Source organism: Culex pipiens, chromosome 3, assembly GCF_016801865.2.
Source record: "Culex pipiens pallens isolate TS chromosome 3, TS_CPP_V2, whole genome shotgun sequence".
NCBI lineage: Eukaryota > Metazoa > Arthropoda > Insecta > Diptera > Culicidae > Culex > Culex pipiens.
In genome coordinates, this window is record NC_068939.1 from 127372403 (window position 1) to 127395187 (window position 22785).

The following is a 22785-nucleotide window of genomic DNA, read 5'->3' on the forward strand; positions in this document are numbered from 1 at the left end:
GTTAACTGCTGGCTGGACAGCAGCAGGTTGGATTTGTGAGCTAGTTAGGGGAACACTTTGAGCATAGTGGATTTATGAACGTACATATTTCGCTGCGGTTGAGTTTTTCCCTCTTTTGTAGTCGGCTAATCGGGAAGGTAAGGCTATGGCAGGTTCACAAACCCTGGCAATGATTTTCAGATTCAAGTTTTGCGTATGGCTTCGATGAAAACACTCACACAAATCATTTGTTTATGTTTTTTTTTTTATTTTAGCACAAAAAATCCATTTCAATTGAACCGGCTCCGTGGCTTAATGGTTACGGCTTCTGCCTCACAAGCAGAAGGTTCAGGGATCAAAATCCCGGCCGGTACCTTTGAATTTTGGAATGCTGAATTTGAACTTTGAATATGAACAAAAACGAAAATGAACCAGGTGGGATTCGAACTCACACCTCTGGATTGGTGGTCTGGGACGCTAAGCAGTCGGCCATCAGAAGGTTTACACTCCAGTAGTGAATTTGATCCGTAGTGTTGAAACATGTTATCTTCTCATATTAAATACGCGCTGATCCCTGATTTGCCTGAGGGGATTGGAAGTCTAAATATAGATCGAGTTTCCTTCAGATGCTTGCTTCTATGTTTAGGCGGGGCCGAACAATGCCCAGCGACCTCGGAATTGGACCGCAAGTAGCTCTGTCATTCTGAAACGGGTCGTTGGAAGCAGCGCGAGGGCTATCACCACCTAATACCCGGGACTGAGATAAGTTGTATCAGCATTCGGCATATACAAAGTCTGATACAAACTATACTTTCCCATAATATCGCTACCGGTTAGCGGGTATTGGATTGGACCACACACACACACACAAAATCCATTTCAATCTAAGAATCAACAATTCAACGGTCAATTTGAATGATACTCACCACGAAAATTCTGAACTCACCATAACTTTGACAATCGCTTGAAACTGTGTCGTGAAGTGCACACATTCGCAACTAGATGGCTCTTGTTTTGTCAAGAGTGACTTATGGAGCTGATAAAAATGTTCGATGATTTACGTCTGTATGTCTGTGACTTTAATATGCGGTCATCGGTTGAATGCAATACATTACCCAAGTAACATTTTTTGTTGCGGATCCTTAAATGCAACTATTTCGTAACACCCAAAATGTGCTATCACAACATAGTTAGAACACTCGTGGTGCCCTAAAAAGCGCACGAAAATTTTGTGTTGGCAACATGTAGCCGCTTGTTTCAACTTTGTTACGACGAAGTTCCAGAAACATTTTTTTTGCCTAAATATGTCGGTAAAGTAGTTTGTTGTGTTGTCATGATGTTGCCATTATGTTGTCGTTTAATTTGCGCGAAACAAAAAAAAACCTTTTTAACAAAAAAAACCAAAATGCACCTGTCGGGATTCTGGACTGGTACCTTCAGATCATCACACCTTGCCTCTACCACTGAGCCACAGATGAATTGATGAAAGAGCAAATGATTGGGCTGAACTGTATCTAAGGATTTTAGATTTCAATATTATTCTTAGCACACAAATCGGCCTAAGTCACATGTTGCAACAATGGAACCAATAAGTTTTCAATATGTTTCGATTACAAAACGAAATGGATTGTTGCAAAGTTGTTTTCAATTCGAAACGTTTGTAACATTGCAACGTATTGTTGCTAACATGTCATATATATGTTTCTACAGCAAAACAAAACAAAAGCTGGACTTAGTCAAATTTATCATGTTGCCAAATGCTACTTGGGTAGTTAGCAAAAATGCTAATTTGTTTCAAGTATGTGTTGTAAAAAACTAAACAAAACATTATTCAAATCGAATTTCAATTCATAATAGGTACTTATGCTCATTCATGTGCCAATTCGAATCTACATCAAGCATTCAATGTTTGCCTTCGCTCATAATCAATCCTGAAACGCATCCAACCGGAAAGTGACTAATTGACAAATGAATCGAAAACGTGCGTGCAGCAGTGCACACTACATCGCGGTCATTAGACGAGTGTGACACGAGCAATTATACGTCGGCAACCGAAACATGATAATGAAAATGTCATTATTGAACAAACGGATGCTATTGATTCTGCACTCGGCAGTCGGTTTGCACTGCGGAACAACATTTGAAAAAGGCGCGTAGTGTATTTTTTTGAAATCTTTGACAGTTTGGAATGTTTTTGATTCTTAAATTTGAGTAATCCTAATTTACAGGTACTTCTAGTTTTTTTTTAAATTCAAATCTCCTTTTTTTTATTTACTAAAGCAAATGAAGGTCAATTTAGAAGAGGATGTAGATCTAATTTATTGATAAACGTTAATCAACCCATATGATTAATTGGCATAAATTCGTCACAAATATGTTTGCAGAGAAATTAAATTTGACTAATTGATCAGATCTGTTCATCAAGAAGAAATAATTATTGTCGGTTCCACTTTTAATTATTGACGTTTTCCATAATAGAAGCACTTACCTCGAAGGGGCTAAAAAGTTACAGAAACCAGAAGGTGTTGGAAGTCAATATTTGCAGAAGCGCAGGGGAATACCGCAAGTTAAAATCCGATTAGTTGCCACGGAAACGAAACCTCGAACTTCAACTTGACCGTTGTAACTATATACTACCACACAGCATTGTTTAGTGGTTCGTGGTTTCATTTACACCTGCCCGTTCGGTTCGCGAAGATGTTATATTTATGTTAAATTTCGGTATCTAAAACTAGAACAAAAATCCACAAAATAAATTTAAAACACACAAACTTAACTTAAACTCAGCTCCAAAAATGGACAGGTTACCCTGCATGCATTAGGATAAACCAAAGTCGATCGAAAAGGTGGAAAAAATCAGTCGATTGCGGTAAGCTAATCCGATTTTGTTAGTTGTGCACTTTGAACCTGAACAACAGTAAGTTGATCATTTGAAGCATTAAAGCAAATCAATTTTAAAGTTTATGAAATAAACTTTCTAGTTTTGGTAATGACATTTACGATATTACTTTTTATAGTTCAGCCAAGATAATAGACGATGAGTTACAAACACTTAAAACTTAAACTTAGTTCTACAGCAGCGATTCTCAACCTTCTTCTAGGCTGGTACCCCCTACCATGTAAATCAAGTAGGCCTGGTACCCTCGTTGAGAATCGCTGTTCTACAGTAAATGTTTCTATGTGTGATGAGTTTTCTATACAGGTAGAAACTTTTTAAAAATTAATCGATTTATATCTAATCAATGTAATTTTTATATACAACAGTATAAAACACGATTAAAAACCATTTCTGATAAATCTTTTTTTTATCTTTATGCAAAAAAAATGACAAGACAACCCTCTCATGCTCATGCTCATGCTCATGCTTATGCAAAAAAAATGACAAGACAACATTTTTTCGATGGATCAACTATGGTCTCCTTGGAACGAGCTGTCAACTTGACAGCACAGACAAACAGACGGGACACTCGAGTGCCGAACCATCGTCCTCCAAAAACGGTTATTTCAAATGCAATTTTGTTTCGGCATCCACTCACCCGGCGCTGATGGCGCTGCTGTCGTGACAGCTCACCCATCTTTTCTCAGTGTGTGTGATGCGTGTTTTTGTTTTTAAATTGAGCGTAAACACGTGCGAGACAACAAATGAAAACACCAAAATTTGTGGGATTCAAGAATTCTAACGGTGAATCACAATCCAGGCTTTGCAGGACAAGATTGGGGCAGTCTCGGCCATGGCCTTTTGCCCCACTATTAATCCGGTAGGCCTGCTCAATTGCCTGCCGATGTCGAGGCTGCTGCTGAGGCGCCCGCTACTGCGGAGGAAGCCGGATCCTGTGGCGGAGTCATCTTCTTCGGAGTAACCTGCTTATCCTTCGTGGACTGCTGCTCAGATTGCTGCTGCTGGTCGTCCTCTTGGTTTTTTGGCGATGTTTCACTCAATCTTGCACAGTTCAGTTTCTGTGGTTCTGTTTCGATGTAAATTTTGCGGCAGCGCTTTTGGAATCTTTGCGTTTTTGTTGTTTGGCGCAAGTTAACTGCGCCGTGGACATGTTCCACACAGATGTTTCCAAGCGCCCATCGTGAGGATCAATTCCGGTAGATTTGAATTGAATTTTTCTATTTCGGCAGCCACTGGTGTTTTCGTGACCAGGGGTATCTTGTTGATGATGGTGTCAGGTGTTAGAGGTTTTGGAGGAGGAGGAATTTCGACAGAACTTGAAAGCAACGGGGAGGACCAGTGGTTTGGTCTCTGTCGTTGCGGTTGTGGTGCGTCGTTGCTGGTGCTGCCGCATGATTTGGCTCATGAGGTTCTGCCATTGGAAACGGAACTGATCCACCGTCATCTTCGGCCGTCGACATTGATTGATTTTTTGCATCGGGTTCTGACGATCAGCAACAACAAAATTATTTCGCAGTTGATGTTTACAATCGTTAAGGCTTGATTGTCTCACACATACACTGACATGACACATGACAGTAATGTGTTTGTATTGGTATGTTTGTGCTGCGCTTCGGCATCAGCTCACCAGACAGCGCTGGCGTCGCCGTGATTTGGTGGTTTGATGAAGGTCGATGGATTTCAAAAATAATTTGTATGGAGAGTCTCGTCTGTTTGTCTGTGTTGACAATGTCAAGAAGTGCCGCGGTTTTAATTTTTTTAAATTGATTTAAAAATCCATTTTAAATCCTTTAATGTCGTACAAAGGGTCATTGCAATTATATAAAAAAAATCACTTTATCGCTGTAAACAATAATATCACAATTTTTAGCTTAACATTAGGACCCAATTGTAGTCTTAGGTGCCACGTCCTAAATTCTTCCAATAACCAAGGGGACAAATGTTATTAACCCGGCAGTTTTGATTTAAATAAACTTCTATAACGTTTATTATTCTATTTAGAATCAAATGAGACACTTAAGATTCGACTGAAATTTTTGATCGATTTGATGTCTTCGTCAAAGTTGTAGGTGGATAAGGACTACACTGAAAAAAAGGATGCACGGTAAAAAAAATTTGGTGATTTTTAATTTCACTTTTTGTCACAAAAACTTGATTTGCAAAAAAACACTATTTTTATTTTTTTATATGTTTTGGAGGACATCAAATGCCAACTTTTCAGAAATTTCCAGAATGGGCAAAAAATCTTTGACCGAGTTATGATTTTTTGAATCAATACAGATTTTTTCAAAAAATCGAAATATTGGTCGCAAACATTTTTCAACTTCATTTTTCGATGTAAAATTTGCAATCAAAGAGAACTGTGGTAAAATTTTGATAAAGTGCACCGTTTTCAATTTATAGCCTTTTTTAGGTAACTTTTTTAAAAATAGTCGCAGTTTTTCATTTTTTTAAAATAGTGCCCATGTTTGCCCACCTTTCAAAAAAAAATATTTTTGAAAAGCTTAGAAAATTCTCTATATTTTGCATTTTTGAACTTTGTTGATACGACCCTTAGTTGCTGAGATATTACCATGCAAAGATTAAAAAACAGGAAAATTGATGTTTTCTAAGTCTCACCCAAACAACCCACCATTTTCTAATGTCTATATCTCAGCAACTAACGCTCCAATTTACAATGTTAAAATACGAAACATTCGTGAAATTTTCCGATCTTTTCGAAACAAATATTTTCAAAAATTTTAAATCAAGACTAACATTTTAAAAGGGCGTAATATTGAATGTTTGACCCGTTTGAAATATTTTAGCGACAAAAAGTGAAATTAAAAATCACTAATTTTTTTTCCGTGTATTATTTTTTTTTCAACGTAGTCCATATCCATACCTACAACTTTGCCGAACACACCAAATCGATCAAAAAATTCCTTCAAAAGACACAGATTTTTTAATTTTCACAAACATTTTTGTATGGACAGCTGCCAAATTTGTATGGAAAATTATATGAACGACCTAATGATGCAAAATGGCTTCTTTGGGCATACCGAAGGCACCAAAAAAGTTTCAGCTGGATTAAAAAATACAAAAATTAAAATTAAAGAAAAAAGGCCGATTCCGAGAACGATTTGCAAAAGATTTTCTATGTGTACCCTTTTTTTTAAATGGGAGAATAATAACAACCTTTAACTTCGCCGAAGAATCGATCATAAGTTAAAATGTTTAAAACGAGGATATTGACTTTTTCGTTCGCTAGACTAAATGTCTTAAAATTTACGTGACATTCTTCTAGTTTCCCAGCAAACTCCTCAAAGGTTATCGCAACCCAGCTTGAAGCTCATGAATAATACATGTAAATTATCTCGATTTTTATCTCCACCATCTTGTACATATTTCCACCTTGTTTACTTTCTCCACCAGCGATAAAAAGAAACTCTATCACTGGTGTTACTTGCTGCATTTTATTTCTTGTCCGAGACAAATCACATAAATTTCGCCTCATTTCACTTGCAGTCAGTGGCGTCTAGTCCTTTGCGCTGCTGACCCTTGCCTTAAGGGAAAAGTACACGAGTGCTTCAAATTGTGTCTTATTTTAATAAAACTATAATCTTGGCAAGGCAAATGCTAGACGTCGTCGAGACGCGCTGAAACATAAAAGACACTCTCAAAAGCTCTGCACAAGCTCTCCCTGCTAGAGTGTGTTTACACAGCATTTAAAGGAGGGACTTTTGAGGAGGGGGAGGGTGGAAAATTCCTCGTCGCGACAAAGTGATAATGTCCTTTTGTCATGAGCCATGGACTAAGGCTTAGGCTAACTGTGAGGAATCGCTGGCTGGCCTGGCCCGGGATGATGAAAAATTCAGCGAGCAAATTGCTAGCAATTATGGCTGGAAAGCGATTCAATGTTGATCATTTGTCACGCTGTAAAGTGGGAAAATTGCTCACTTACTTGGAAAGGAAATCGACATTTTTGTTTGTGAATATAAAATCTGTTAGATGTAAATCAGTTTTATTTCAGTGAAAAAAGTAACTTCACCCTACTCTCCACTAGATGTCGTCATTAAACCTGAATCGAGTTGTATGCAAGTTCACGTTAAAATCGCGCAAGACACGTTTTGCAACAAATTGAGAAAGTTGATTTCGTCACATGACCAATTGACTGCTTTCGCCATCATGTTTATCGGAAAAGCAATTTTTCACGTTCGATTCGGAGAAAAATAAAACTTTCTCCCAATTCGACCTTTATCAGGAAAACTTTACGCACGTGACAGAGTCCACCGGTCCACGTGTCGTTACGTTCCACCCAATTCGTCACCCACAACCATTAACCATTCTTCTGATGATGTACGTACATCATTCACACTGCCGGAGCCCGGCCGAAGCCCGCCAAGTTCATTGCCCACAGGAGGGAAATAAAGCAAAACATCATCAAATTGTTTGCGCCAAAGAGGGAAAAACTTTTCAAAAGGGCATATTTTCCGCAGTAAAGATTCTCTTTGTAAGAAGTTGAAAACTTGATAAGCTTTTCAGCCGCAAACTTTGCTGCTCAAATGAAATTGTTCTTTTCGTGGAACTTTGTTTCCTTTCATTTCAAGAAAACAAAGTTTAGCAAATGTTTTATTGCCATGGCAATTGGGAACAGGGACCGTAAGTGAATTGTGGTGGCATTTCTTGGCGAAGCTCATTTGTCAAAATCAACAAAACACAGACCGCCGAGAAAGGAAAATCGACCGAAAAAGAACACTCACAAATCGGAAAGCCGGCAACCTTTGGAGGGAAAAAACAAGCCGGAATTGAATTAGCAACACGAAAGATCACAGCAAAAATAACGTAATTTTACATGCAATTGTTTGCGTTTTTTAAACAATCATACGCTTTTTCACATGATCTAGATTTTTCAATTACTTTTTTATAGTTTATGATATTTAAAAAAATATATAATATAATTAAGTGTGTGAAGATTCAAATTTCATAAAATTTGCATTAATGAAGCTCTCACCAAATTTCGTGTAAATTTACGGTGCAATGCTCGTTATTTTCTTTCTAGAACCAAACCAGCACACCACCACAAAAACCATCACCCTGAAAAAATGCTATTGTTACGGTGTTTTTTCCCCCTTCACGGTAAGCATGATGCTGCGAATGTTCTGAATGGATGAAATTGAACAGCAAAAAAGGTGAAAGAAAAATGAGCTCAGCAAAGCTCCTTCTAATCCTGATGCAGTGACACTTGAAAGCTCTGAGCTTTTGGGTGTCGCTGATGTTGTTTTGTAAAGTTTTAAATGTTTGACGTTAATTAAATAGTGTCATGAAAAAAAAAAAAACATTCGAAATTTGATTGTTCAGAAATGTTATTTTGAACAAATGCATCAATTTAGAAAAAAAATATAGGGCCGTTGCAAATATTTTTCAAAGTTTATGTCCCAGTTATCACCAGCTAACGAGGGTTAAACCACAACCAGTTTGTTTTTCCTAGTGTCATTTTTGCACACATGGCTTAGCATGGCTGGGATGACAAGCGTGTTGCGGTGGAGATAACCACGCAACACCACGCAAATAATAGAAAAACTAGAAAATTAGATATTAAAAGAAAAATGGTATCGCCAGTCTACACTAGATGGCGCCGTTTAACTTGTTTATACTTGCATGCAAGTTTCAAAAATTAAAAAAGTTGAGTGTCTTGACTCAGATTAGACTTTCTGATAAGGGATGTGTCTGGGATTGTTTTTACTATGCCGCTCTTTAAGAGATCTTTGCTTTATCTTTTCATAAAATTGGATTTGATTTTGGGTTATTCTAATGTATATTTTATTAATATTCCAAAAGATTTGCAGCAAGACTAACGTACCAATGGTGCCATCTGCGAAAGAAAAGCGTAAGCCTTTCATCAAAACCCAATTGCCGTTCAAGAGCCAAACGACATGCGACACCTAGTGTTGAGTAGCAGAACAGAGCGAAGAATGTCGATTGAAATTTCCGCCCTTTGAGGTTATGTATGCGAATTCTGTTTTGTTAAATTCCAGCGTTCAAAACAACTTTTGAGCAAAAATTCGAACTGATACTTTGTTAACTTTTGATGCTCTATCATTTTAAACAATATTATTTTTTCAAAATTATTTTTTTTCCATTTTTTTTTTTATTGCGTTAATTTATAGAGGGCAAAAAGTTTGAACTCGTACTACTTGAATATATTCGCGATTTAAAGCTCAAAAATTCCGACAGATGGCGCAAAGCATCGAAGAATGACGATTCAAATTTTCGCTGTTCGGTTTCATAGGAATGCAAACTTAAAATTGAATTTACAGCTCTTAGAACAACTTTTGAGAAAAAAATTCAAGTGGTACGAGTATAAACTTTTTGCCCTCTACACCCAAAATTCAGAGTCGAGATAATCGTTCTCTCAAAATTTATTGAGGGCTCAGTGCCAAAATCGATAGAATAATGGTACCAACTCACACCATCATAACAAATGAGTTCATTCGTTAGTTGAATCAATAAATCTCCAACAAGTGTCATACATCGACTTCTGACTTCTCCTTGGTCACCAAGCTGTGGTGGCCGAGTCAGCTATGTCATTGGATTGGTTTGTCAAAGGTCTCTGGTTCGATTCCCGTTGTCGACACTTTTAGTTTTTTGTTTGACGGAAGAACTTTTTTTGCAAATGAACCTCGAGAGAATAGTTCTATCGCCCATCTCGAGCTGTGTTCTCTGCGTCCGTGAATGGTACCACTATTCTCTCGACTCGAGACCATCATTCTCTCGGAATAGCGCTGCCAGTTTTGGGTGTATAAATTAACGCAATAACAATTTTTTTGAAAAAAAAAAATTTGAAAAAATATATTGTTTAAAATGATAGAGCATCAAAACTTAACAAAGTATCAGCTCGAATTTTTGCTCAAAAGTTGTTTTGAACGCTGGAATTTAACAAAACAGAATTTGCATACATAACCTCAAAGGGCGGAAATTTCAATCGACATTCTTCGCTCTGTTCTGCTACTCAACACTAGGTGTCGCATGTCGTTTGGCTCTTGAACGGCAATTCGCGATTAAAAGTTCCATAATTCCGGCAGATGGCGCAAAGCATCGAAGAATGGCGATTCAAATTTTCGAGTCGAGTCCGTCCCTTATGTAAAAACAGCAAGCCGAGAAAAACGCAAGTCAAGTATGTCCCGCCCATAAAACTACGTGTTAAAAATTTAATTTTCTACGGTTTTCTAGAACGAAGCATTAAATTTTATTTGTTTTTCTGATAGTTTACATGATTTCGAACCAAACTGCATAAATACCTCAAAATTGATGAAATTACATATGGGACTGACTAGCTTCGAGCGGCAGTATATAGGAATACAAAATTAAAATTGAATTTACAGCTCTTAGAACAACTTTTGAGAAAAAAATTAAGTAGTACGAGTGTAAACTTTTTGCCCTCTATAAATTAACGCAATAAAAAATATTTTGAAAAAATAATATCGTGTAAAATGATAGAGCATCAAAAGTTAACAAAGAATCAGCTCGAATTTTTGCTCAAAAGTTGTTTTGAACGCTGGACTTCAACAAAACAGAATTCGCATACATAACCTCAAAGGGCAAAACTTTCAATCGACATACTTTGCTCTGTTATGCTACTCACCACTAGGTGTCGCATGTCGTTTAGCTTATGAATAGTATGAATACCAATAAATCATTTAACGATTATCAAAAGAACCTTACTATAAGTGAGCAATTCTCTACGAAATCGGCCGATTTCAACCATTTTTATTTTTTGCATTTTTTGATTTGGCTCAAACTTTGTGGGGGCCTTCCCTATGACCAAAGAAGCTATTTTGTGTCATTGGTTCCCCCATACAAGTCTCCATACAATTTTGGCTATGAAAATTTCATTTGCCGATTTCAAGGTCTCGGGACCAAAGAGTCCATGTCTGAAAATATTTTTACCTGATTCCTTGTAATATTTTACAAAACATATCAAACAATTGCGAATATCCATTAACACGTTTCGGAGATATGATTTTTAAAATATAAAAACTGGGTTTTTCAACGCACCGCACGCAAAAACGGGAAAATGACGAAATTGGGTAAAAATTAACTTTTTTTACTAAAACTGCCGTAACTTGAAAATTTCAGCGATGACCTATACATGTCTGGGTACCAAAAGTTGCGTCTTTCAATTACAAAAATGTTGGTACCCAGACATGTATGGGTCATCGCTGAAATATTCAAGTTATCGCAGTTTTAGTAAAAAAGTTTATTTTTACCCAATTTCGTCATTTTCCCGGTTTTGCGTGCGGGGCGTCGAAAAATCCAGTTTTTATATTTTAAAAATCATATCTCCGAAACGTGTTTTTGGATATTCGCAATTGTTTGATATGTTATGTAAAATATTACAAGGAATCAGAGTCAAATATTTTTAGACATAAGCTCTTTGGTCCCGAGACCTTGAAATCGACAAATGAAAGTTTCTTAGGACCTTTTCAAATATTCAGCTAGTTTTTTTTTGACCTGATTCAGAACATGTTTTTCCTAAAAAGCCCAACTAATAACCTTTCTTTTGAATTGTGGCGCTCCAAAATTGGTTCAGCCGTTCCGGAGATATGATTTTTTGAAAAATGTGGTTTTTGCGAAAATCGACGAAAAACGCAATTTTATGGACCACCCTATTTCGGATAGGACCACCGTAATCGCCAAACAAAAAAATATGGCTCTAATTATTTTGGCCAAAGAACCCCCACTCCAAATTTGAGCCAAATCGGAGCACTTTTGATTTGGAGACATCCTGTTTGACGTGGAATGGCTGTATAAATATCTGTTATTAGCTTCATATTAATTTCGTTTACCAACTTATAGAAAAACACTTTGGTAATTTCATACATCAAATTCTAAGAAAAAGTACATAAATTACTCTGCCCAAAATGTTGATTTTTGCCTTCCTCACCTTACTGAGGAAAGGCTATAAAAACACTCGAAAAACGAAATTCTTAATTTGACCTCTTAGACCCACCTTCATGTATACTTATCGACTCAGGATCACATTCTGAGCAAATGTCTGTGTGTGTGGTGGGATGTTGATCAACAAAATTTGCACTGGATTATCTCGGCACTGGCTGAACCGATTTGGACCGTATTGGTCTCATTCAATCCGTCTTGGGGTCCCATAAGTCGCTATTGAAAATTATAAAGTTTAGTTAAGTACTTCAAAAGTTATGCTAAAAAAACGATTCTAACAAATGTCCGGAAGATTGTAAAAAGGGTGGTTTTTGTAAGAAACCCCGTCATGTTATACATTTTTAGAAAGGTAGTCAAAAGACCTATCCAACGAGTTAGAAAGATTAAAGATCTGACAACCCTATCAAAAGTTATGCGCACTTAAGTGTTATTTATGAACTTTTTAGAGACCTGATCTCATATATTTCGATGAAAACATTGTCCGGATCTATCATGCAATCTGTCGATGGATAAGAGATCAAAAGACGTTTCCAACGAGTTAAAAAGATTGAAGATCTGACAACCCTATCAAAAGTTATAAGCACTTAAGTGTTATTTATGAACTTTTTAGAGGCCGGATCTCATATATTTCGATGAAAACGTTGTCCGGATCTATCATGCGACCTGTCGATGGATAGGTGATCAAAAGACCTTTCCAACGAGTTCAAAAGATTGAAGATCTGACAACCCTATCAAAAGTTATAAGCACATAAGTGCCCTGAATTATGAAGATCTGATACCCAATCTGATGGTATGAATGGTCAAGATGATAAAACACTGAAAGGTCCGCCCTTTTGTATCTATTTTGGATAGCATTACCCTCTGAATGTGAGGAAGGCACCAACCACCTAAGGGTGGATTAAGTAACGTTTTTTTGTAAATTAACTGTGACGAAAAATTCACAAAAATACGTAATATCTGCATGATATTAAACATATCGTCAATGTATCCCATTTAAGAGCTGAGTCAATGCTGAGAATGCTGAGCAAGGCTGGAGGTCGATATGCTCTACTTTTTTGTTACGAGGATCTAGAAAGATGACATCACCAAATGATAGAGGGAAGGTACTCATTTTAATTTCCAGTTTTATTTGTGTTTCCACGAAATTTAATTTCACACCACCACTCTGATGTTTTTGACCATTGAAACTATTTTGAACAATAGGGTGACATTTGGCACAATTTGACTTCATAACATAGTAAAATTTAATCTCTTTCTTACATTTTTTTCTTTATTTTTAGAGAAGAAATTAACTCAATTTGAAAGTATTTAATGCTGTTTTTGCCTAAATACACTCCCACAAAATAATTATTTTTATCCTTGCTCATTTTTTCCTCATTCCACCATGTAAATTGCTGTCCCACGAGTTCAAGGATACACCACCGAGCAGTGTTGCCACAAATATGATGACACACCACCACAAACTAAACAGTGTTACTATAGCGCACAATGTTGACCCCTTTTTCGGAAGGGGGAGCCAAATCTTGCTCCAGCTGAAGCTGGAGCCGGGAGATAGGCCAGACCGGATAGCTATTGTTATAGAGATATTTTGCTTTGAAATAGTGAAGGAATTTGCCGCCAGCAGGACGCGCGAGATTTTTGGCGCCATCGTAGTTTTATATCTCTTCATGCTTTCAGTGAAGAATCTTTTTTGAGCTTGCATGAAAGATGAAGTAGCGTAGGAGAAAAGTGTGCGAAATTATCAACAATATAATTTAGGAAAGTATAAAAAGATATTTTTGTCTCAAAGGCACGACATTTCAGAATATCTGTTAAAATTGTGTAATTCTATTTCAATTTATTCATGACAGCATGAACTTCACTTTGATGTTTGGTTAAAATTAATTCAAACCAAAAACAAGTAGGTTAGACAAAAGCGGATTAAACCTTCCACGAAGCATTAATCTCAAAATGACAATCTCACGAAATGAACTTCCCGGTAAAGTGATAAAAGCACAAATTCTCCCTCGAAAAGTGCCTCCCGTCTTGAGCAAAACAGATGGCGCCTCGGCGGGTTGTTGAGCGTGATGAGAATTCATCCCAAAATGTTTTGGTGCAGTATAGTATAACATATTCGTACGTTCGTGGTGTGCCTCATAGAGAGAACCTCTTCAGCTCTTTTCCTGTCCGGGGTCTTCCGAGTAAAAGTGGTCAAACGATTGCGTGATAAATAAAACATCACATCTTGAATAAAGATGTGGTACACAGCTGAGAAATTGATTTTAAATCTGACCTCTTGATTTTTATTCAAGAATTAACAACTTTACTATTGTTTTAAAACTCAACGATAACTGACAAATTTTAATTTCATAGAAATTTTTAAGAGTGCATTTCTTTGACACTTGGAGAAATTGATAACGTCTACACAACGATTGAAAACCAGACAAGTTTGACATCCTAAATCTTTGCTGGATAGAAAGAAGAAAGAAAGACATACGATTGTTTCTAGGAAAAATACAGTTTAGGGTAGGGGCAGTAGATAAGTGGTAGATTTCTGAAGAATGTTAACCCTCGACTGGCCATTTTTTCGATTTATTTTTATTTTCAGGAAGCCAATCTCTCTTACACACATTGCTGGTAGTGTTGGTGGCCGGCCTTTGTTATTTATTTGCCTTTGCTCCTCGCTCATTTTTCGTCAGCCTTAGACGAGAATAGGTATAAATGTCAAGTGACTCAGGGCGTTTGTTTTTTTGACAGCGCTTGCTAATTAATTACATGTTTTGGGATTATTTTACACGAGAAAAACTAAAGCATGTGCAAGTTAAAATATTGTCGGTAGCTGGAAGCAATTTTATATCGACAGTGTTATGAAAACGTAAACGATTCTGGCGAATTTCGTAAAACGGTTGAGCTCTCATTTTGTTGAATGTGTAAAGTGTAGAGAAATGGCGCTGTAAAACGAACATTTTGATGAAAATGCATTAAGTTTGATCTTGTTGGTCAGTAATTTGCATTATGTCCAAAATAGTTTTTTGGAGCTTTAATCTAGCAACAAACTCATCATAAGCCAAAGATAGGTAACTGACAAAAATAGGTATATTTCCCTTAATTCATAAAGCCAAACCAGTAGAGGGTAAAAGTCAGTTCATTGGCTTTGTCTGTTTCATATTTCTTCGAGCTCAGCTGTGTCTACGGAATAAAACCAAAACAAAAATACATCAAGACAAAACTCAATCAATTCTTATTACACACTTTTACGATACCAACACTTCCATCGATGCTTCAAAAGTTCATCAAAAATGCACTGCCCACACGCAAACACACACATACATTCTCGGCAAAAACGAAATCATACGATCAGATGGTCCGTTCGGTTCGCGACCTTCACGCGGCGGACGCGTTTTCTTGTAGAGCAAACTTGTTTTCCGTTTTGTGAGTTGTTGCTGGTTTTGTTTTTGTTTCGGCGAAGCACCCGCGAAACACCAAACAAACAAACCAACACACAAACACAGCAGCAGTGTGTGCTGAACAGGCCAAAAACAGCTGTGCAGTTGAGTTTTTAATGTGGGTAATTTGCTAACTTTTTTCATGTTCAGACTATTTGCTTACAGAAATCCTAGTTTTGACATTGTCCAATTTCAATTTGTATTCAAATAAAGGAAAAAAGAATAGTTTTGTGCAAAATATGCTACTTGACCCCACGAACGTAACTATTTATGCAATCCGAGTGCCTTTTTTTACTTATTTTAAAACAACTCAAACACAAACACAACCATGTGACTGTATATCTGTCCGGTGCGATTGATTGATATTGTGATAAATTGCATTTTGATGAGATGGATGCAGTTTTCCTTTCGATTGCAGCCCACAGCCTCTGTGGGTGGTGCATTGATCATGTTCGAAACTGTTTGGACCGCTGTTCATTTCCGATAAATTGTTCATCAATCAAAATAGTTTTGAGATTATTAGCACTCGTTCGATTCACATTGTATAAATAATGCTGAGCAAACAGACTAGAGCGTCCAATTTCCCGGGGTTACAAATTTCTCGGGAAACGGGAAATTTTGTACCAATTTCCAGGGAAATCCCGGGAATTCCTGGAAAATTTAAATTTATTGCAAATTGTTCTAATCTTAGTTCTGAATCATATTTTGCATCAAAGTTGAATAGGACAGCAACTCCAATGGTTAAAATAAGTATAAAGATCGAATAATTCATGCAAGTACAAGAAAATGTATATTTTTTCTAATTTGATTAGCTCAAATCGTGTAATAAATCAAAAAAATGATCTCTGATATTTTTTGTTGAGAAGATTTTTTTCATCAAAGTTTCTGAACAGTTAGTAAAATGAATCCATACTCCACAATCTTAATTTTTTTTAAACTTGCCTCTGTGATCTGTTTGAGAGTGTATGGTTTGACACATTATGTTGAATCAAATAAAATCAATCAGAATTTTTTTCCATAACAAATAACTTTTCTAAGCCAGGTTATACTGGTTGCAGCTCTTGAACAAAATGGTTGAGCTTTTTAGTTTTAGTTTCTCGTGTTTGTTTTACATCAAACAACTCAATATTTTCACATATAAAGAGCCAGTTTTTAAACTATGTTTGCATTTTCGGGCACCTCTTAAACAATACAAAGTAGTTTTTAAATGATTTTGTAATGTTTTTTCGCCATGGTTTTCAGGTTTATAAGTGACTTCTGTTAAATGTTTTTTTTTTAATAGAACGAAAACATGATTTGAATTCTATGATAAATTGACATCATCCCTCTACCTTTTTATGTTAAACCAGTGTTTTGACAAGAGATCCTTGAAATTGAATAGTTTTACTTGAACTTCCTTAAGTAATCAAAAATATATCGTCCTGCCTGGTCTTAATCTTTTACGCATTTTGGCTGTTATATTAAATGCTTGTAAAAGCATTTATCATTTAACATTGTGGTCATTGTTTTTAATTGGATTTTTTTGCAATCTCATAACATTGTAACTAGGCAAAATAAAATAAAAAAGCTTTCCAGTTGAGTTTATTAGCGTAAAAAATTTGATGTCTTCGACAAAGTTGCTTGGATTGGCATGCCTTACAAACATCCCAAAAATATTCCTGGAAAGTAATTTTTTTAAAATCACCCTAATTTTCAACTAAGCTAGAAGTTGCCCCTTCCCATTTGCAACAACACCTCTGAAGATGCCGAAGCTTTAAAAACTTAATTTAAAAAAAAATCCATTTACCATCGCTGTTGTACTATCTTGTCGCACGTCGATTTTGGGCCAGATTGAGTTAAGAACGTAATTTTGTGCAGCTCTCAATGCCTCACCTTTTGACCTTCACAGATCCCCAAGACTCAAATCCAATTTTGAGATATTCAATAAAAACCGAAAAAAATCTCCGTGAATTGTTGTGCGAAAGAAGTTTCAATGATGTCGTGCTATCTTGACACACCCTGAAAATTTATGTAAGTGCGACAACTGGCCAAAGGGATTTCGGGTCAGAACGCGTTTGACACATTTACATTAGGGTGCCCAGAATATGGGACTTTTCCTCAAATCCTCGCTCCACAAGCTGAATATTGTTTCTTGGGCTATTTTAGGACTCTGGGCCAAATATGAGCAAAATCGGTCAACATTTACCCATTGATACTCGAAGGTGAAGTTTGTATGGAAAAATCGAAATAATGTATGGAAAACCCAATTTTCTTACAGTTTGGTCTGTACGGTGCGCTACTTCCATCCAAATATTCCCAAACGTGAGATTCATATTAAAAATTTAATGCTTTACAACTTTGTAGAACACACCAAAGCTGTAAAACTCGATCCTGAAAAGATATTAGCGATTTAAAAAAGTCATGTTTGTATGAAAAACATTTTTTTCACGAGTTTTACGCTCGGGTATCAATGGATTAATCTCAACAAATTTTGCTAAAAATTTGCACAGATGCTTAAAATAACCTAAAAAACTAATTTTTGCTTTTGGAGCAGGGCGTCATTTTTTGTATATGCCCGACTATCGTAAAAATATGTAATTTTGACTTGGGACTCAACCAAATTCAACCACACTACGTGACAATGCATAGAATGGTTATCCAAACAAAACGTGTTTGTTATTGTCTACATTGCATGCTGTTTTCAAGATCAAACATGTAAACGTCAAAAAGCTACGTGCGACAAGATAGCACGACAGCATCGATTTTTGCGTATTTTTTATATGAGATGGAAAAAAATATTCTATCGTTAAAAATAAAGGTGTTAAAAATGTGTGTTTTTCACACACTAATGGAGGCGCATATAAATTCACAAAAAAAAAAAACAAACAAAAAAAATATGAAAATTTTACAAAATTTCAAATTTGTAGCAAAGTATCATAAATTGCTATAGGCGTGATACTATAAAATGGAAAAAATACCTAATCTAATCTAATCTACGCCGCAAGCACTTTTCTTGTCAATATTAATAATTGCAGCACACCCAAAAATGTATTACAAAAATTAAAGCGGCCAGCCCTACTACGTTGTCTTTACCGCAGAGAGGATTCTGTGAACGGATCACATTTCAGAGAATCTACAGGGGAGGGAGGATGCGTGGACATACCGTACCAAACGCTCCTAAAAAAAAATGGAAAAGATACCTATGCATTCAAAACAAATTATTTCCTTAAGTGCCGGCCGGCAGCGAAATTATGAGAGATTCAAGTTGAGATAATATTGGTTATTTAATGTGATGATTTTTTTTTTATTATTTCACCCAATCAACCTCCAAATGAAACCGTTTCCAATCATTTATATGCCAAAGACGAACGAACTTGCCCTGGCAACAACCCAAAAATAATTATGCTAATTAAGAGCCATGCTCTGCACAAACAACAACAACAACAACCAATACAAAATTCAATACTCACATAAACTGTATCACAGTTGGGCAATGCTAGAAAACTCCGAATCCGCACATCCTGGCTGCTCCTGGCGTGATGATAAAAAAGCACGTTTCCTTGCGCCGCCGGAGCCCTCCTTGTCCGGGCTGCTGCTGCCGCTGACTTTTTGGTCTGGCACACGTTTCGCCGGGCTGGTGATTCCCCGGAAAACTTTACGCACTTGCTTTTTTTTATCTTTTCTTTAACACCGCAAATTGATTAGATCAAATCCCGATGGTTTTGGAAATCACTTTTGTTTGACTTTCACAGAGCACTTTTTCCCGAGGAAATACAACAAAATTGGAAAACAGAATTTTGCCTTTGGTTTCACTTTTTCGAACACTTTTTTTTTGCTTTTCTAATTTTTTCGCTAAGCTGGCTGTAGTATTGGCTAAAAGCTGTAGTATTGAATCGAAGCAAACGGGGAGTAAAACAGTTGATATTTTGTTCTTCACGCACTGAGGCACTCACACACACTGGCACTGTGCTCGGCGGTGACGGACCGTGCTCGACTTGACGTCGACCGCCGAGGTTGCTCTCACTCTCTCGTGCTCAGAATTGCGCTCAAAATCATGTGTGTTTTGCACTCTTTTCTCATGAGCTGGTGATTGCGTGATGCTGAGCGAGAGAGGAAAATCGTTTTTCCTGGTGTGGGTTGGAAATCTAATACAATGGTTGTACACTGGACTGGTATCTGGTTTAGTTTTGATAAAACTTATCTAAAGATACGCACTGCAAAATATCTTCAGGGAATTTAATACTTTGGTACTAAATTCAGTTTCAAAAGAGCAAATCAGAGTCAATATGGCAACAATTTGTTTAACTAATTATTGAACAAAAGGTTTGAAAAATCATATCATATGTTTTTAAGTTAAATATGTTTAGATTAATTTCGTTATTTGCTGAAAAGTCGAATGTATTCTAAATTAGTATTCGCTCATTTTCCTGAATGTTTAACAAAACGTTACATTTTCCTAAAGATAATGGGCATTCGATTTAATTAAATATAATTAAATTCGATTTTATTTTAAAAATCACACGATTTTATTTTAAAAATTCATCTGCCACGGAATGGTGGTAGCAAAATATTTTATGTCGAGATGACCCATGGGAGATTTATAAGTAGAAATTTAAAATTCTTAATATTCTACAGGCGAAAATTGCTTTTACAGAAAAAAAAAATTTCATGCAAATTAAGACATCTGGTACGAAACAAAAATGAAAAGTTTTGATTTAAAATGTTTTGTTCGAAAGTTTATACTAATTAAAGGTAAAATTAATGCAGAACATTTTGGAATACGGCATATAATTAGGCTTATTTACAAATGATTAAAATTTACTTGAGCAACCATGTTTTTTTCTGAAAACGCATTTTTTACTTATAGAATATTTTGAATCTACCCAATTCTTAAGCTGGAACACAACTTTCAACATAAAAATCATTGCGATTTATAAAACTTGGCTTCCGCTATACCGTGAAGAGCTCCACACTAAATACTTATTACTAATTGAAATCACGAACGTTCTTCATTTTGAATTGTTTTCATTTTGGAATTTATGGACCTTTTTTGACGAAACTTTAAAATTTAAAACACAAACAATCTTTATCAAGTTTTGAAAATATTTAATTTAAAAATTACAGATTAAGCTAACTTTTCCAATAAGTAGACATTTCCATTGGATGCTAAAATCCTAGCTAAAATCATATTCTACATTTTTTTCTATATAAATAAATATTCGTTGTACAAAAAATCAAACAATCATTTTGTTTTGTTTAGCTGTAAGATGAAAACAACTTTGATAATAGTTTTATAGAAGCCATAATAACTTTAAAAATTTACGAGTGTTAAAATAATCGTTTTTCTCGAACTCTTCTCTTCTCTTAGCTGGGAAATTTGTTTACAAAAAAAAAGTTTGTACTTTTCTGATGTAGATAATGATTAAGAAAATCGTTCTTTTAAATTTTTAACATTAAAACATTTAAAAAAAAACAGCAACTCTGCAACAAAATCTTAATCAATTAGCAATGATTTAATTGCTATGAATTTGTATTTTTTTTAGAAATACTGTCATTAGGAGTGGGTTTGAGGGGTGAAATTTACTGCCCATGTTCGCATGGTTTAAGTTCGAGAAAAAAACATTTGAAGTTAGTCGCACACATAAAGCTGCGTGTTGAGATTTCACGAAAAAACTGGGTTTCCTCCAGATCCACTTGACTTGATGTATTACACACAAAAGAATATTTTCGAATGTTACATCATTTATGGATGGATTATGGATAGTCGAATAACGAATAATTTTTTTTTCTTATTGATTTATTTTCTTATTTTAATCATCAAATTTGAGATCTGTGACCTCATTTTAGTAAAATTTGAGTTGTTGATTGCCTTTTAGCATACCAAATACATTTTCTTAGTATTTCAACACCGCCATTTTGGCCGCCATCTTAAATTTAAAAATTCTTAAGCACTTTGGACCTTTTTTGGAATCACATTCAAGCTCAACAATCAAAAACAAGAAAAAAAATCGTGATTGGATAATCCGAAGTGATTTTTTTTAGGGCCTTCGAGTTATCCAGTCTGCATTTTATGAGTCGTAAAAAATTATTTATCGAAATTCAAATAAAATCTAAAATATTCAGTTAATTTTTTATTTGTGTTTCTGGGGCAAATTGACTAAATAGGTTCAGATAGCTGAGGACAACTGCATAAGGGTGACATTAATTAAATGGGGATCATTCGTCAACGGGGAAAATATATGATTTACCCATTTTTAAATTTCTTGTTTTTCGCAAAAGGTTTTTTTTTATTTTGTGATATTTTGGAGATTCAAAAGAGGCAACCTTTGAGCTTATGAAATATATGAACTTTTTTTTTGTTTTGCTTAATTATGAAGTTTGAAAAAATATATATTTTTTACAAAGATTCTAGTAAACATTTTCAGATTCACAACCCAGTGTTCAACCGCATAACAATAACAATTCATAATTTAACCACAACCAGAATCTCTCGAGATATCTCCAGAGAGTGAGAGCTAGGAGCATCAACAACGCTCTCTCTTCCGCTCGCTCGCTCGTGTCACGCGTGCATGTGTGATTGCACACTCGAGTAGCCTAATGCCATACAACCACAAACAAACTCGCTACTCGAACCGCGAATGTCACTTCTTGACTTGTAATGCAGCAATAATAATTAAAACCAGGTCTGGCCTTTCTTGCGAGCTAGCAGTCATGCAAGTAGAACGAAGTCTTTCCTGCGAAACAAAGAAGCCAAGACAATCGGATCGATTGTGATGGCAGTTGTTAGGGAACTGTCACCAGTGTCACACCACTACACGCACGAACTTTCACCAACACACACAGCTTATGCTTTTGGACTAAAAAGGATGTGCTATTCCTGGTTCTAGCGATGAGCTAATCTGCATGTCGAAAGGACAATGGGTTCTTTTTTTTTTGAAGACTTTTCTAACATTTCACTAAAAACGTGCAAACCTTAGTAGGCTGGAGGAAACTTCACGAAAACGCGCGCACTCACACACGAAGCAAGACGGACTTCTTCACAGAAAAACCACACTTTTGACCTTGTTTAGGCCTACTAGATTTGCATGTGTTTTTCGCTCGAGTACTTCTTCCTGAATATACTATTACTATTTACTATAGAGGCAAAGGTGGTGGAAGTACGAACGCAACCTTAGTATATGTGGTTGAACACACACACACACACACTCTGGGACAGACAGAAATAGTAACACTACAACTCTATTGTCTTAGAGGCTAGAAGAGTCGTCGTGAAATGCTTTGTGTGTCGATCCGCGGAGTTTTCCCGAAGCGCTCTTCTTCGTCGGTCAAAGCTAGATGGCAAACTGACAGACAAACGAGCATATCGCGAGTTGTCGGGGGCGTCGTGGAGCGAACTGTTTCTAGGGGTACTTTTTTTACAAGAGAAAAAGAGAAACTTGCTGGTGTTTGTGGGAAGAGCGTCGCGACGCTTCCACTGACGACGCGCGTGTTGACAGCAGCGCACATGTTGTGGATAGGGTGGTGTTGTTTCCTTTAACGAAAGTGACATGTTGCGTTTCCCAAACA

At 36.2% G+C, this 22785-nt stretch overlaps 1 protein-coding gene across 3 annotated transcripts in view; it reads right to left on the reverse strand.

The window, feature by feature from the left end:
* Window positions 1–22570, reverse strand: part of LOC120414378 (uncharacterized) — an 84473-nt gene extending 61903 nt beyond the window's left edge. The window contains exons 1-2 of one of the 3 annotated variants that reach the window (XM_052711256.1): window positions 22192–22570; window positions 18690–19080 (exon numbers count right to left, since the gene is read on the reverse strand). The gene's annotated coding sequence lies outside the window, so the exon portion shown is untranslated. Of the gene's footprint in view, window positions 1–18689; window positions 19184–22191 lie in introns of those variants that run through there. The other 2 variants (XM_039575549.2, XM_052711255.1) reach the window with 2 other exon arrangements.
* Between the last annotated feature and the right edge of the window lie 215 nt (window positions 22571–22785).